The 13,953-nt window shown below is 39.4% G+C and overlaps 1 long non-coding RNA gene across 1 annotated transcript in view; it reads left to right on the top strand.

Moving 5' to 3' along the window:
* LOC145547023 (uncharacterized) overlaps positions 1 to 13,953 on the top strand; it is a 126,819-nt gene that overhangs the window by 52,573 nt on the left and 60,293 nt on the right. Inside the window, exon 2 of the long non-coding RNA XR_014083469.1 lies at positions 8,076 to 8,262. This is a non-coding gene — a long non-coding RNA (uncharacterized LOC145547023). The remainder of the gene's footprint in view (positions 1 to 8,075; positions 8,263 to 13,953) is intronic.

Genomic DNA, 13,953 nt, shown 5'->3' on the forward strand with positions numbered 1-13,953 from the left:
TGACTTGAACAGGTATCTCACTAAAGAAGATGTAAGGTGGCAAATAAGTATATAAAAATGTTTCACATTGTGTATCATTTGGTTTTAATGTAAGTTAAAATAATGAGATACCACTGCACCACTGTTAGAGTGGCCAAAATGCAGAACACTGACAATATCAAATGTTGGTAAGGAAGGGGAACAATGTGCATCTCATTGATTGACAGAAATGCAAAATGGTACTACAACTTTGGGACATAGTTTGGCAATTTCTGACAAAAGTAAAAATACTCTGAGCATATGATCTGACCTTACTACTTACCCAAAGGAACTGAAAAGTTATGTCCACACAAAAAACTGCACACAGATGCTTGTACCAACTTTATTCATAATTGCCAAAACTTGGAAGTAACCAAGATGTCCTTCAGTAAGTGAATGGACACATAAACTGTGGTACAGCCAGAAAATGGAATATCAGTCAGTGCTGAAAAGAAATGAGTTCTCAAACTAAGAAAAGACATGGAGGAAACGGTAAAGATTAGGAGCAAGGGAGATGATTAGGTGAAGCACAGAGAATTTTCAGGGCAGTGAAACTATTCTGTGTGTGCGTGCGTACTCAGTTGCTCAGTTGTGTCCAACTCTTTGCGATGCCATGGACTGTAGACCACCAGGCTCCTCTGTCCATGGGATTCTCCAGGCAAGTATACTGGAGTGAGTTGCCATGCCCTCTTCCAGGGGATCTTCCCAACCCAGGGATCAAACCCGTGTCTCGTATGTCTCCTGCATTGACAGTGGGTTCTTTACCACTAGCACCACCTCAGAAGCCAGAAACTATTCTGTTTGATCCTATAATGGTGGATACATGTCATCATATATTTTTCAAAACCCATAGAATGTGCAGCATCAAGAGTAAACTCTAATATAAATTATGGGCGATAATGATATGTCAGTGTGGGCTCATTGATTGTAACAAATGTACCACTCTGGTGCAGGATGTTGATAATGCAGGAAGCTTGTGTATGTGTATGTGTGAGCAGAAATTTTTATTCGACATAAGAGATTTCAAGGTAAGAGGTGCAGGGCTGTGCTGCTACTCAAAAATGTCCCCAAATATCCAGGTCTATTAGATCTTTCTGCTCCATAATTTTTTGTCCTCATTTCTCAAGATGGGTGTGTGCTTCGAAGCATCATGCAAGCATTCCAGACATGAAAATGGGTGAAAGTCAAAAGGGCCTTCTGTCAGTGAGGTTTTCTTTTTACTCAGGGAAAAAATGTCTCCCCAGGAACTTCTGCTTTAGTCTCATTGTCCAGGAGAGTGTCACCTGGCCTCCTGTCGCTGTAAGAGAAGCTGGGAGATTATTTCTTTTTCTAGCTTCCTTAGTAGAGGAAGGAAAGTAAAAGGGAGGTTAAGGAAGTCAGTCTACAGTATTTTCTACAGCTCTCTTGCACATCATTAGATTTCTTTAAGTATTTTGAAATACGGATATGTAGGTTCTTTTTGAGTGGATTTTTTTTTAATTTTAGATTTTCATTTTGGGCCTTCATTGCAGCATGCAGGCTTTCTCTAGTTGTGGTGTGTGGGCTTCTCTTGGGGCGCAAAGCCTTCTCCTTGTGGTGCCTAGGTTTCCCTAGTTGCAGTGTGCTGGCTTCTCCAGTTGCCACACGCAGGCTTAGTTGCCCCACAGAATGTGGGATCTTAGTTCCCTGATTAGGGATTGAACTCGCGTCCCCTGATTGGAAGGCAGATTTTTAACCACTGGGCCACCAAGAAGTCCCAAGTTGGGGATGGGTGGGGGGGGAGGGAGGTGTTTTATCTTTCTCTCTCTCTCTCTCTCTCTCTCTCTCTCTCTCTGTGAAATCACTCCTCCTCATCAATGGCCTCAATCTGTTCCCAAGCCTACAACTTAAAGAAGTAGGTCTTCGAGTGTTGGGACAAGATTCTATGTTGTGGTATTACTGCAGTCTTCACTTATCCTGTCACCAAGGTTGGATGGCTGTTTAAATGTTTGTACCAAAGTTATGTCTATGCCCTCTTTATTCCCTTGAATCTAAACATCCTATAAGCCTAGCATACTAGACAGCAGTTGCCAGCAAATTTTTTTGGAATAATTATTATATTATGAGTTGAAGTCTAACTTTAGTTCCTCCTTTCACACAATGCTTTTTTTCTCAATCTTAGCCTACAGGTGCCACACTTCTGGTCACTATTATCTGTTCTAGACCCGGAACCAGTATATCTGTTTATTATTCGGTGTTATTGTTCCATTTCAAGTTCTCCGAAATTCTTTTCTTGTTTAAAAACATTTTTTAAATTATTTTTTTGCCATACTGCATGGCATGAGGGATCTTCTTTCCCCAACCAGGGACTGAACCCTCACCCCCTGCAGAGGAAGTGCAGAGTCTTAACCAATAGACACTAGGGAAGTCCCGCTTTCCTTTGTTAAATATACAGTTTAACCACATCACTTTGGTTTTTCTTTTCTTGTATTTTGACCAACATGTCGATGTGTTTGAAATAGTGTGTTAATGTGTGAACTAACCAAGCCAACTGTGACTTAAGTTCTTGATCACAAAACTCTTTTGTATGGTTTTCTGCTTGTTTGTGCAATTAAATTGTCATAGTACATTTATGAGATATTTAAAGGTGCAGACAGTGTACTTTTATATTCCTTAAGAGGCTTAATGGTACTCAGTGTTGAACTGTAAAGATAGATGCATAGAGGTGACAATCACTGGAATTATGAGTAATAGAATATTGGGTTCTTGTTAAATCTATTGAGGGTTTTAGAGAATTTCCAAAATATCTCAATAATCACCTGACCTAGTGATTTAAAGAAGCAACTGTGGAATCAGACAGACCTGAGTATAAGGTCTTGTTCTGCTATTATTAGCCAGTATGAATGTGGAAAAGTTTCTAAAATTCTCTAAACTTCTGATTCCTTACCTAAAAGAAAATGGATCTAATAATAGTACTGACCTCATAGAATTGTGGCAGAAATAAATGAGACACAAGTAAAGCTCTTAGCACAGTGCCTGGCATGTAACAAATCAGTTACAGAGGCTACCTGTTACTAATTTACTAGAATTAATAAATTAATAGTAATTTATTGATAACAGGTAATCTCTATAGCTGTTAATTTTCTGGCCATTCACAAAAAGTTAAATTATATTCTTTCCTAAATTTCTTTTTTCAGAATGTAGACCCAGTATAGCCAAGGTCAACATGGCTAACCCAAGGTAACCAGCAAGTCAACTTTTAATTATAATCTGAGCCAACAGCACATGCCTTCTCTGTACTTTTGACTATTGACTATGACTTTATTGCAGTATTTTCTCAGAACTGCTACCCACCTGAGGTCAAATTCTTATCAGTGTTGTGCAATTAATAAGTCCCATGATCATCAAATTAGAAAGGCCAGTTTTAATTTCTTTTAACTTGTCAATCATTGTAGACTCTCCTCTCCCATCTCAGCTTTGCCAGTTCTCTGGTTTCCAGCACTTTCTGTTCTGTGTCATCTGAAAATGTTGGTCTGCCTGGTCAAGAAAAACAAGTCTTCACTGAGTAAAAAAAAAATTAATTGCACTGAAGCTGAAGATTAATGTCTTGCTTCTCCACTGTACTCCCCCTCCAAAGTGTTCAAAACCCTAGTTAGTCACTTCATGCACAAGTCGTGCATTCTGATCAGTAACATGCAGTAGGCTGCAGGACTTTGACCATGATGTCATCCCATAATTATAAGCAACTTAAAGGAGCATTATTATGTAATTTGCCTCTTAGATATCACAATAACACTTGACTAAGAAGCAGAAATAACCATTTGTTTTTTTTTCCCCCATCATAGTAGCTGTCATCAAAAAATCACAGTAGTTATGAAATAATTGTCAAGTTATTTCTGTCAAGTGTGAAAACTGAGTAGGCAATGCAAAATGAATCTTTTGGGGGAACTTTTTATTTATTTTTCAGTTAAAATATATGAAATGGTTTTGAATTGATTTTCAGAATAGAAAAAACTAGCTAGGTACCTAATAAAGGGATAAAATAATTTCACTATTTTTTTTTTTTGGACAGGTTTCCCTACATCTGAGTTGAATTAATCCTTTTGATTATTATAACCAGTTACATCAGAAAACTTGTCTTTGCCATTCTGCCTTTACTCATTCCCACCCCCACCCAACTGTGTGATGACTGCCCATGTACAGACTAGGCTTTTTTAAAATGGTGCTGTCATCTGCTGCATTCATCTGTTAGGTGGGTTTTTCAGATATATGTTTAACTTTTTGAACCCAATCCTAGTAGAGGGGGTGGGGCTGTTTCCAGCACAGCAAGCAATTCACCAGGCACACTAGCTGGGTGTCCTATAGTTCAACTGAATTCTGACACAATCTACCTGGAGATGGCATCAGGCTCCACGAGTTTAGGGCTCAGTCCCACCAGACCGTCCTCCACTTCAGATACCAATTGCAAGTCCAGCCTTCTGACATACAGGCTGTAAGTCTGGATTTCCCACAAGGCCCTCCTGGGGGTTGATTAATTTGCTAGAATACCTCACAGAACTCAGATAAACATTTTACTTATTGTATTACCAGTTTATCATAAAAGTCATTTGTTAAAAATGCCTATTCTTATACCAGCCTTGGAACTTCTAGGTCAGTATACCTGGAAGCACCCCTGAGTGAATTTGAGCCTAGAGTCTTCACGCAACCCTTTGAGAAACACTGTTTGTCATGGTGTCCATCAAAAGATTAGCAAAGGATAAGCCAAGGATAATTCCCAGGGAGAGATGACTTGGTGGACTGTCAGCAGAGACGCTCCTGGCCATTGTAGGAATGAGTGCCTCGGTACTGAGGGGGAGGTCTGGGTACCTCAACAAAGCAGTTCACCTCTTGAAATATCAGATCCTTTCACTTCTGCTAGTAAGTTCTCCTCATATGGGAACAGCTCCTGTCAGGATTCTGTTTTGCCTTTTATTCTGGGAAAATTTACAAGAGGAAGATTAGTGGGATGAAATTATAACCACCCCCCCATCCTGCTTTAGCTAGTCTTGACACTACATCCACCACGTACCATCTCCCTCCTCTATCCGCCTTTCAAACTGAATTCTCTCACTTTGCACTTTTGCAAGTCAAAGGTGACTTACCTGGAAGGGTGACTCAGACCATCTTCTTTGAGTGGTCTGATCCTCTGGCCATAATGTCCTTCTCAGGCTTTGTCTGCTTTCCCCATCCATTTAATGACAAAATTGAATGAAGGAATCATGAGAGATGCCCTAGTGGATCAACTAGATTGCCAAATCTGTTCTTCCTTGTCTCATTATATAACTGCAGTTCTTCCTCCTCTTTCTAATCAGGATCATCATTCCTGACAGTATGTTGATTCCTGTGTTTGACTGCAGTTCTCTTGGTAAGAGTGTGCTGAAGTGACTAGGCAGCAGCCATAACTTAAAGTTTAGTGGGATTCAAGTCACATCCCCTGGTGGCAGCCTTTTGATTCTGGTAACAGACTCCTCTAGACACACAGAACCTAAAATTGGAGTGTTAGAAAGCACGGATTTCCAGGGAGGGGTCAGTGGGAATGACAGTAAGTGGGGCTGTTCCTTCTTCCACATCCTGTTTCCAAAATCTTGTATTCTATCATAGTGCCATACAATAATTGATATTTTTGATTTAGGTTAGACGCTATGATAATCAAATGCACCACCCGGAGTTCTGGCCCTTGAGGGGGGTTTCTTTTATCACCATCTTTTAGGATTACTCCTGAGTGGAGCTGTTATGCAATGGCAATCATTTTGGCTTGCACCCACATATAAAGTTGACCAAACCATGAACCTAGTTTGGCATTTTTTTTTCCTCCATTACTTGGTCAAAAGGAACTCTCATGAAAGCATCATTATGAGCTGAGGGAGAGGAACTGGAACAGTTAATGCTGGCCATTCCTGGGAGACTATCAAGATGAGCCATCAGCAGCCGCACTTGCGGCAACTGGGGAGTCTAGAGTGATAAGCCATACCTAGCATTCCCTCTGCCATCATTCTCACCAAATCTGTTCCTCCTTCATGCCTCTTCTTTTGGTGACACCATCATCCATCTATTTAGTGAAGTTGTAAAGTGGAAGTCATTCTTGACTCCTCCATAAATTTTGCTCTTCCATCCTAAGTGCATTCAACCACCAATTGCTTTTTTAAAATTATTTAAAAAGTATTTTATTATTATTTTTATTGGAGTATAGTTGCTTTACAATGTTGTGTTAGTTTCTGCTGTACAACGAAGTGACTCAGCTCTATGTGTACATATATCCCCTCCCTCTTGGCCCTCCCTCACATGCCCCCATCCCCCCATCTAGGTCACCACAGATCATCCAAGCTGAGTTTCCTGCACTACACAGTAGGTTCCCACTAGCTCTCTGTTTCACATATGACAGTGCACATATGTCAGTCTCAGTCTCCCAATTCATCCCACCTCCTCCCCCGGCTTGTGTCCACACTTCCAGTCCTTACATCTGCATCTCTATTCCTGTCCTGCAAATAGTTTCATCTGTACCATTTTTCTAGATTTTCCACATACATGCATTAATAAGAGTCTATCATACAGAGTAAAGTAAGTCAGAAAGAGAAAAGCAACCACCAGTTATTGATTGCTATTTCTCTAGATGTTTATAGACTCTGTCCCTTCTTCATTAACTCTGGCTGAAGCAATTGGAATGTACAGATATGAACTTAAAAAAACAACACTACATCCTCATTTTAAAAAGCAGATTAATGAGGGGGTGGAGGGGCAAGACAGGCAGTAGGAAAAATTTAGACGATTAATGCAAGGAAATAGATAGTAGAAGCTTGAAGCTTGTTAGAAGTTGGAGTATAGGGAAGTAGCTAAAATACAGGAATATTAATAAGGCAGATGTACAACCTGGGAGTGAGTGGTAGAGGAATGCAGAGTGACCGACTTCTAGGTGTCAACTTGAACAAAGTGGAGAAGGAAAATAACACTTACTGAATTCTAGGCTCTGTGCTAATTATTTGCACATGTGATCACAGGCGATACTTGGAGACTTGTATTTCTTGTATTTCACTCATTGTAGGAATTAACTGGCTTGGCTTTGGATTTCTGCATTTAGCTGTCTATCTGGAAAAAAATGTTTAATTTGGCTGTGGATAAGTATCAGTCTTGCAGATAGCGTTCTTTAGTCAACATACATTTTGATTTTTTCATTTATTCTGTATCTGTAGAATCCAGTCAGCACCTGGCACACAGTAGACACACAATAATTATTTGCTGCACTGAGTTAAACCATTTAAAAAAACCATTGTTTAACTGAACTATTAAATAACTATTTACTAACTGATACCATGGACCATTTGCCTCTATGAACCATACATAGGCTGTCAGGAAGCTGAATAGGCAATGTGATCAGGGTACCATTTGGTTCATATCCATCTCCACTTTCCACCATGTTTTCTGGGTTGGAATAAACTCTGAATGTCCAGAGTGGAATCTTAATAACAGCAAAACAGTCACTTAGATTGCTTGGAAATTAGCTTGGATAATTCATCATTGTAGAAGACTTGGTCAGAACAGGCGAAGAAAAATGGAATTTGGCTCCAACAGTTCCTAATAATCTTCCTTAGTTTAATAACACTGCTTTAGTAGAGCCATGGAATGCTAGAATTGGAAAGGGCCTTAGAAACCATAAAATCCAATCTCTTCCTCTTACAAATGAGGACACTGAGACCTAGTAAGGCTAAGAAAAGTTACCCAATGTTTCATAGCTACACAGTGATAGTGTGGGACTCAAGAAGCCAGTGCTCTGTCTAGGTCAGGAAGCATAAATTAAATGACTAATACATTTCAGACACTTTGCTACTTTCTATTGCTACAGAAATCAATCCCCTGACCTCTAGTCTCTTATCTGATGGGAGAAAGACATGTAATATGATTTTAACACAACAGATTAGGTGGTAGAATATAGATGCAGTCATAGCTAATTGTTATCATTTGTTGAGCACTTACTAAAATCAGGAGTTGGCCAATCACTTTCTATAGCTTTGTTCATTTAATGTCCCCAGGAACTGCCTTATCTCTTAATTCCTTTCCACCTCCAGGTTCTGGACTGGAAATATACACTGAGAAGATTTCTTCAAACCAAAAATCCATATTCAGAGTCCAGGATGTTCTCTTTGACCCCAACTCTGAAGATACGTACTGCCCAGATTGTTGGAGATCACCAGACCCTTCTCCCATGAATAAGGCCATAAGGGAATAATAAACAGCTCTGGGAACTTTCAACAGGCCAGTATTAGGGGAAAGATCTACAATCATCCTAGCAGGTGGAGGGGCAGCTCACCATGTTTATGATTTCTTTGGGGATCATGTAGGAGCATTGTAAGACCAAAAGTTCACATTTAAAGCTATTAAAAGGCCTTTTAAGGTTTACAAGGCACACATTGGTTGGGGTTTCTGACACCCAAGCCATGAACACTGCTTTTACTGCTTCGTGGGGATTGACTGCTGAAAACCTATGACAACAGCAGTTTACATTTTGACAGTTCCCTAAATACATCATTCCCATGTCCTAAAATGCTTTACAGGAAGGCTGGGAAAATTGGCTGTTAAAATCAAGGAATGTCAATGAAAACAGAATCAAAAAACCAAGATTTACTCTGCAATTTTTACTGATCCACATGGAGAAAATGTCTTCCCTGTATCCTCAGCTATTCCACTGAACTGATGTCATCTCAAACAAGAAGGTCTCAAGAGGTTGCTGCATAATTTTAGTGCTTATCTCCCTAAGACTTTTGCTACCAACACAAGAAATTTATTATATAATTAGCTAAAAAGGGTGGCATCTTTAAGAACTTTTATTGTAAGTTCTCCCCTTTGTCACTTGATCATTTATTGTTTTGGTTCAGTCACTCAGTCATGTCTGACTCTTTGTGACCCCGTGGACTGCAGCACACCAGGCTTCCCTGTCCAACATCACCATTTATTGTTTACTAAGCACTATTTTGGGGCTCCTCAGGTGGCCCTAGTGGCAAAGAACCTACCTGCATTGCAAGAGACATAATCCCTCTGTTGGGAAGATCCTCTGCAGGAGAGCATGGCAACCCACTCCAGTAGTCTTGCCTGGAGAATCCCATGGATCAAGGAGCCTGACGGGCTACAGTTCATAGGGTTGCACAGAGTCAGACATGACTGAAGCGACTTAACACACCCGCACACAAGCACTATTCTAGACCCTGGAGAGAAGAAGCAGAGAAAAAATAGTTGTAGTTCCTAACTAGACGGTACTTAGATTCTACTTACGAAGATGAGTGGGTGTGGAAAACAAATAGTGATTCTGGTAGTAAGTAAGGTAATGAAGAAGACAGAAAGGAGGGTAATGGAGTAAAGAGAAGTGTGTGTGTGAAGGTATGTGGGGCAAGTGGTGGTGGTGGGCTTAGCTGAAGTGATTAGGGAACACCTCTCAGTGATGGAGACTCTAATTCAGAGGAGGGCACAGTTCTATGAGATCTGGGGCAGAGCACTTCAGTTAGAAGGAACAGCAAGTGCAAAGGCCCTGAGACTAGAAGCGGGAAAGCATTCTTTGACTTTTAATTTTAAGGTTGTAGGTTCTTTTTCAGCAATAAATATATTGAAGTTCTAAAGATGTATTTTGGTATAATTCTGACATCTGGAAAGAACTCATATATAAATAGAAACAATACCAGAGTAGCTGAGATGTAATAATGGGGTGAGTATGGGGGAGGTGGGGCTAGAAAGCAATTAAGAGAGAAGCAGCCAAAGCTGCATCATAAGGCTATCTAAGGAATCGAGATTTCACTCTCATTTCACTCAGAAGACATTGGAGGACTTGAGCAAAGAAGATATAGACTTGTTTTATAAAAATCATATGGTTGCTATGTGGATGGTGTGGGATGACCAGGGCAGGTCAGAGAGGCCATTGAAAAGGCAGTTGAAGGTCTTCAAGTAGGAAATAATGGGAGGTTAGGGTTAGTAGATGCAAACTATTACATACTGAATGGACAAACAGCAAGGTCCTACTGTGTAGCCCAGGGGACTATATTCAATATCCTGGGATTAAACCATAATGCAAAAGAATATAAAAATGAATGTATATATGTGTGTAAGTGAGTCACTTTGCTGTACAGCAGAAATTAACACAGTGTTATAAATCAATTGCATGCGTGCTCAGTCACTAAGTCCTGTCTCTTTGCAACCCTATGGACTGTAGCCCACCAGGCTCCTCGGTCCATGGGATTTCCAAGGCAAAAATATTGGAGTGGGTTGCCATATCCTTCTCCAGGGGATCTTCCCGACCCAGGGATTGAAACTTCATCTCCTGTGTCTCCTGCATTGGCAGGCAGATTCTTTATCACAGAGCCACCTGGGAAGCCCTATAAATCAACTATACTTCAATTAAGAAATGATATCTGGAAGATAGTCATGAGTTGTAGAACAAATCATTTGGTTTTAATAATAATTCAAATGTATTGAACTACATATACACTTTAAAAGGGTGAGTTGTATGGCATGTGAATATCTCAATAAAACTATTATATTAATAAAAGTAAAAGTTCAAATACTCAAAGGTTAATAATAACCCTTTAATAAATAAATAATGATTACTTCCTCAGTGCAGCTGTCTCTGACACTGCTTTTCCCTCCCCCTCCCCCTCCCCCTCCAGCAGATAAAACCAATCCCTTCCCAGTGTTCGTGAAGCACTTTGCAGGCGCCTCTCTTGGGAACTTATCGGTTGAGTTGTGATTAGCGATAAGTTTACTTGCATGTCTCCATGTAATTTACAAGTTATTATAAGACAAAGATGTGTCTTATCTATCTGGGTCTCCTCAACACTTAGTTGTGGACCTGATTTATAACAGGTGCTCAATAAATATCTTAAAGTAATAAATGTGTGGATAAATGAATGAATAAATGTAGTGGCACTGTGTTCAGTATTCTACAAACATGATCCTATAGCTGATTTTAATCCACATACTTTGTAGACTGTCCCAGATTATTGTGGCAAGTCTTTTATTAACTTATTGATTTAATTAATGCAGAATGAGAAGGTGGCAATATAAAGCAGTTGGGTATGTATGTTTCCTAAAGATATCATTTTGTCTGAGGGAAAATTTTGTAAGCTGAATTTTAAATCTCTGACTGATGGGGTAACATAAATGTTATATATAAAGTTATGGATCATCAAAGCAGAACATACTCATCTAAGTAGCTGCTATCCTATTGCTAGCAATCATTCTGGAATCCTTAAATGAATCCCTGTGTCGCGTCCTTGTGAACCTCAAGGTGGACTCAGGTGAGTGGGTAGCCCAGTGTTGGAAGTGAGTAAGACTCAAACCCAGAATTCTCAAAATCTCCAACTGTCTTCAGTCATTTTTAGAAATAGGGATGCTGGCCAAATTCATGCCTTGTTGTAATTCTGATAATTCTTGACAGTATTTAAAAAATAAAACTTTTTATAGTGTAAAACTCCCACATCTCCACTTCCCAACAGTAAAAGAAAAAAAAATCTCAGGGGTTGGATTTAAGCAATTCTAGATGAGAGTGGGGTTCCCCAGACGTGTTGTTGTGCAAACCACTTCACAGTGCTGAGATTCATTGCTTCACCTGTAAAGTGAGAATAGTAATGGCTACCTTATAAATTTCAGAGAGGGTTAAAAAAAATAATGTGTGGAAAATGCTTTGGCTATTGCCTGGCTCTTGAGAGATAGCTAGTGAATGTCCATCTTCCTACCCTGCTCGCAACACTGCATATCATGGAAATCTCTCCACACACCTCCAAGCGTAAGCATTCCCTGTGTCCTCAGTTGCATCTTCCTCTTGAGCCTGAGAGACAGTGTGGGTTAATGAAAAGGCAATGGACTAGAAGTGGAGACGTTTGACTTGTAGTTCTGACTCTGCTGCTAACCAGCTCTGAAACGTTGAATAATTCACTGTAAAAATGAAAGTCACTCAGATGTGTCCAACTCTTTGTGACCCCATGGACTATACAGTCCATGGAATTCTCCAGGCCAGAATACTGGAGTGGGTAGCCATTCCCTTCTTCAGGGGATCTTCCCAAACCAGGGGTCAAACTGGGGTCTCCTGTATTGCAGGCGGATTCTTTACCAGCTGAGCCACCAGGGAAGCCCAAGAATACTGGAGTGGGCAGCCTATCCCTTCTCCAGTGGATGTTCACAACCCAGGAATCGAACCAGGGTCTCCTGCATTGCAGGTGGATTCTTGACCAGCTGAGCTACCATGAAAGCCCAATTCACTATATATTTATTTCCTCATTTGTAAAAAAAAAAAGAAAGAAAGAAAGAAAATGTGTATTGGTGATGGACAGAAAGTGAATTTTTGGTGCTGAGTTCCTTGTAGGGTCTATAGAAGCAGAAATGCAATATTGTATATATGAAACTTACATAATGTTATAGCTCAGTGTTACCTCAATTTAAAAATTATTTTTAAAAAAAGTTTATTGGGCTGAATTAATTCTAAAGCCTCCTCCTTGATCTTAATAAGTGTCTGCATTTAAGACTACAGTGTCTTAACAGAACTAGGCAGCAAAATTTCACTGGAAGTTGTTGCCATTCATTAGCTGATGTTCTTCACTGAGGAAATTCCTTAAGAAACTAAACAAAGCAAAACAAAAACAACAGAAAATTATTTTTTTGCTTTATTGATCATTAAATGTTGTGGTTCAACTAAGTAGGTTTCCCTTTGCCTAAGTATACCTGCAGGCACAGACATATTTATTAACAATTTGAAGTCACACTAAGACTGGATTAGGACTGGCTTATTATTATGCTTGGTTTCACAGTTGCTGACACTAAGTAAGTGGCATTGATAACAGGTGAGTCCTTGAAATCCAGTTTTGATTCATTCACATGCCATGTCAGTGTGCTGATAATGGCAGGGAGAAAATTAAAATCAGGAATTTGTTCATACTTTAGTTACCCAGGGATTTTTTTTTCTTTCTTTATATATTGTGGCTGTAACACTTGTGGAGAAAATAAAATCCTGCTTTTATTTTTAATTTTTCTTCTTTTTAATTGAGGTGTAGTTGATTCATAAAATCCTGCTTTAAAAATTCACTAGAATTAGAATCAGTAAGTTGAATTCAGGAAGTTGATGAAAATAAGGTCAATATATAAGAATTAGTTATATTTCTGTATTTCAGATACACACCAACTGGAAAATGAAAAATTTTTAAAGATGTTATTTGGATAGCATGAAATCAGCAGTCCCCAACCTTTTTGTCATCAGGAACTGGTTTTGTGGAAGACAGGTTTTTCACAGACGGAGCGGAAAATGTTTCAGTGGATTGGTACCAGTCTGTGGCCCAGGGGTTGGGGACCCTTGCATTAAATGACATCAGATGTCTAGAAATAAATCTAGAAAAAGATGTGCAAATATTTTTAAGGGATTTTAGAGAAGACCTAACAAAGTAGAGGGATATATTATATTCACAGGCAGATAAATAGGTAAATGGAACACAAAAGGAAGCTCCAGACAAAGACCTACACATACGTGACCACAACATATGACAAATGTAAATACTGCTTATAGTGCAGAGAGCTATATTTTCAATAACTGTCACTGAACCAACCGGCTATACATATGGAACAACTAAATCTTGACTTCTCCACCTCACCCTATACACAAATATCAATTCCAGTTAAAATATGTATCTAATTGTTAAGATAAAGTATGAAAAAAAAAAAAGAATGAGAAGGACTAGAGGTCTCTTCGAGAAAGTTGGAGATACCAAGGGAACATTTCATGCAAAGATGGGCACAATAAAGGACAGAAACAGCAAGGACCTAACAGAAGCAGAAGAGATGAAGAAGAGATGGCAATAATACACAGAAAAACTTTACAAAAAGATCTTAATGACCTGGATAACCATGATGGTGTGATCACTCATCTAGAGCCAGACATCCTGGAGTGTGAAGTCAAGTGGGCCTTAGAAAGCATTA

This window comes from Giraffa tippelskirchi, chromosome 4 (genome assembly GCF_054371585.1).
Source record: "Giraffa tippelskirchi isolate mGirTip1 chromosome 4, T2T-mGirTip1v1.2.pri, whole genome shotgun sequence".
Taxonomy (NCBI): Eukaryota; Metazoa; Chordata; class Mammalia; order Artiodactyla; family Giraffidae; genus Giraffa; species Giraffa tippelskirchi.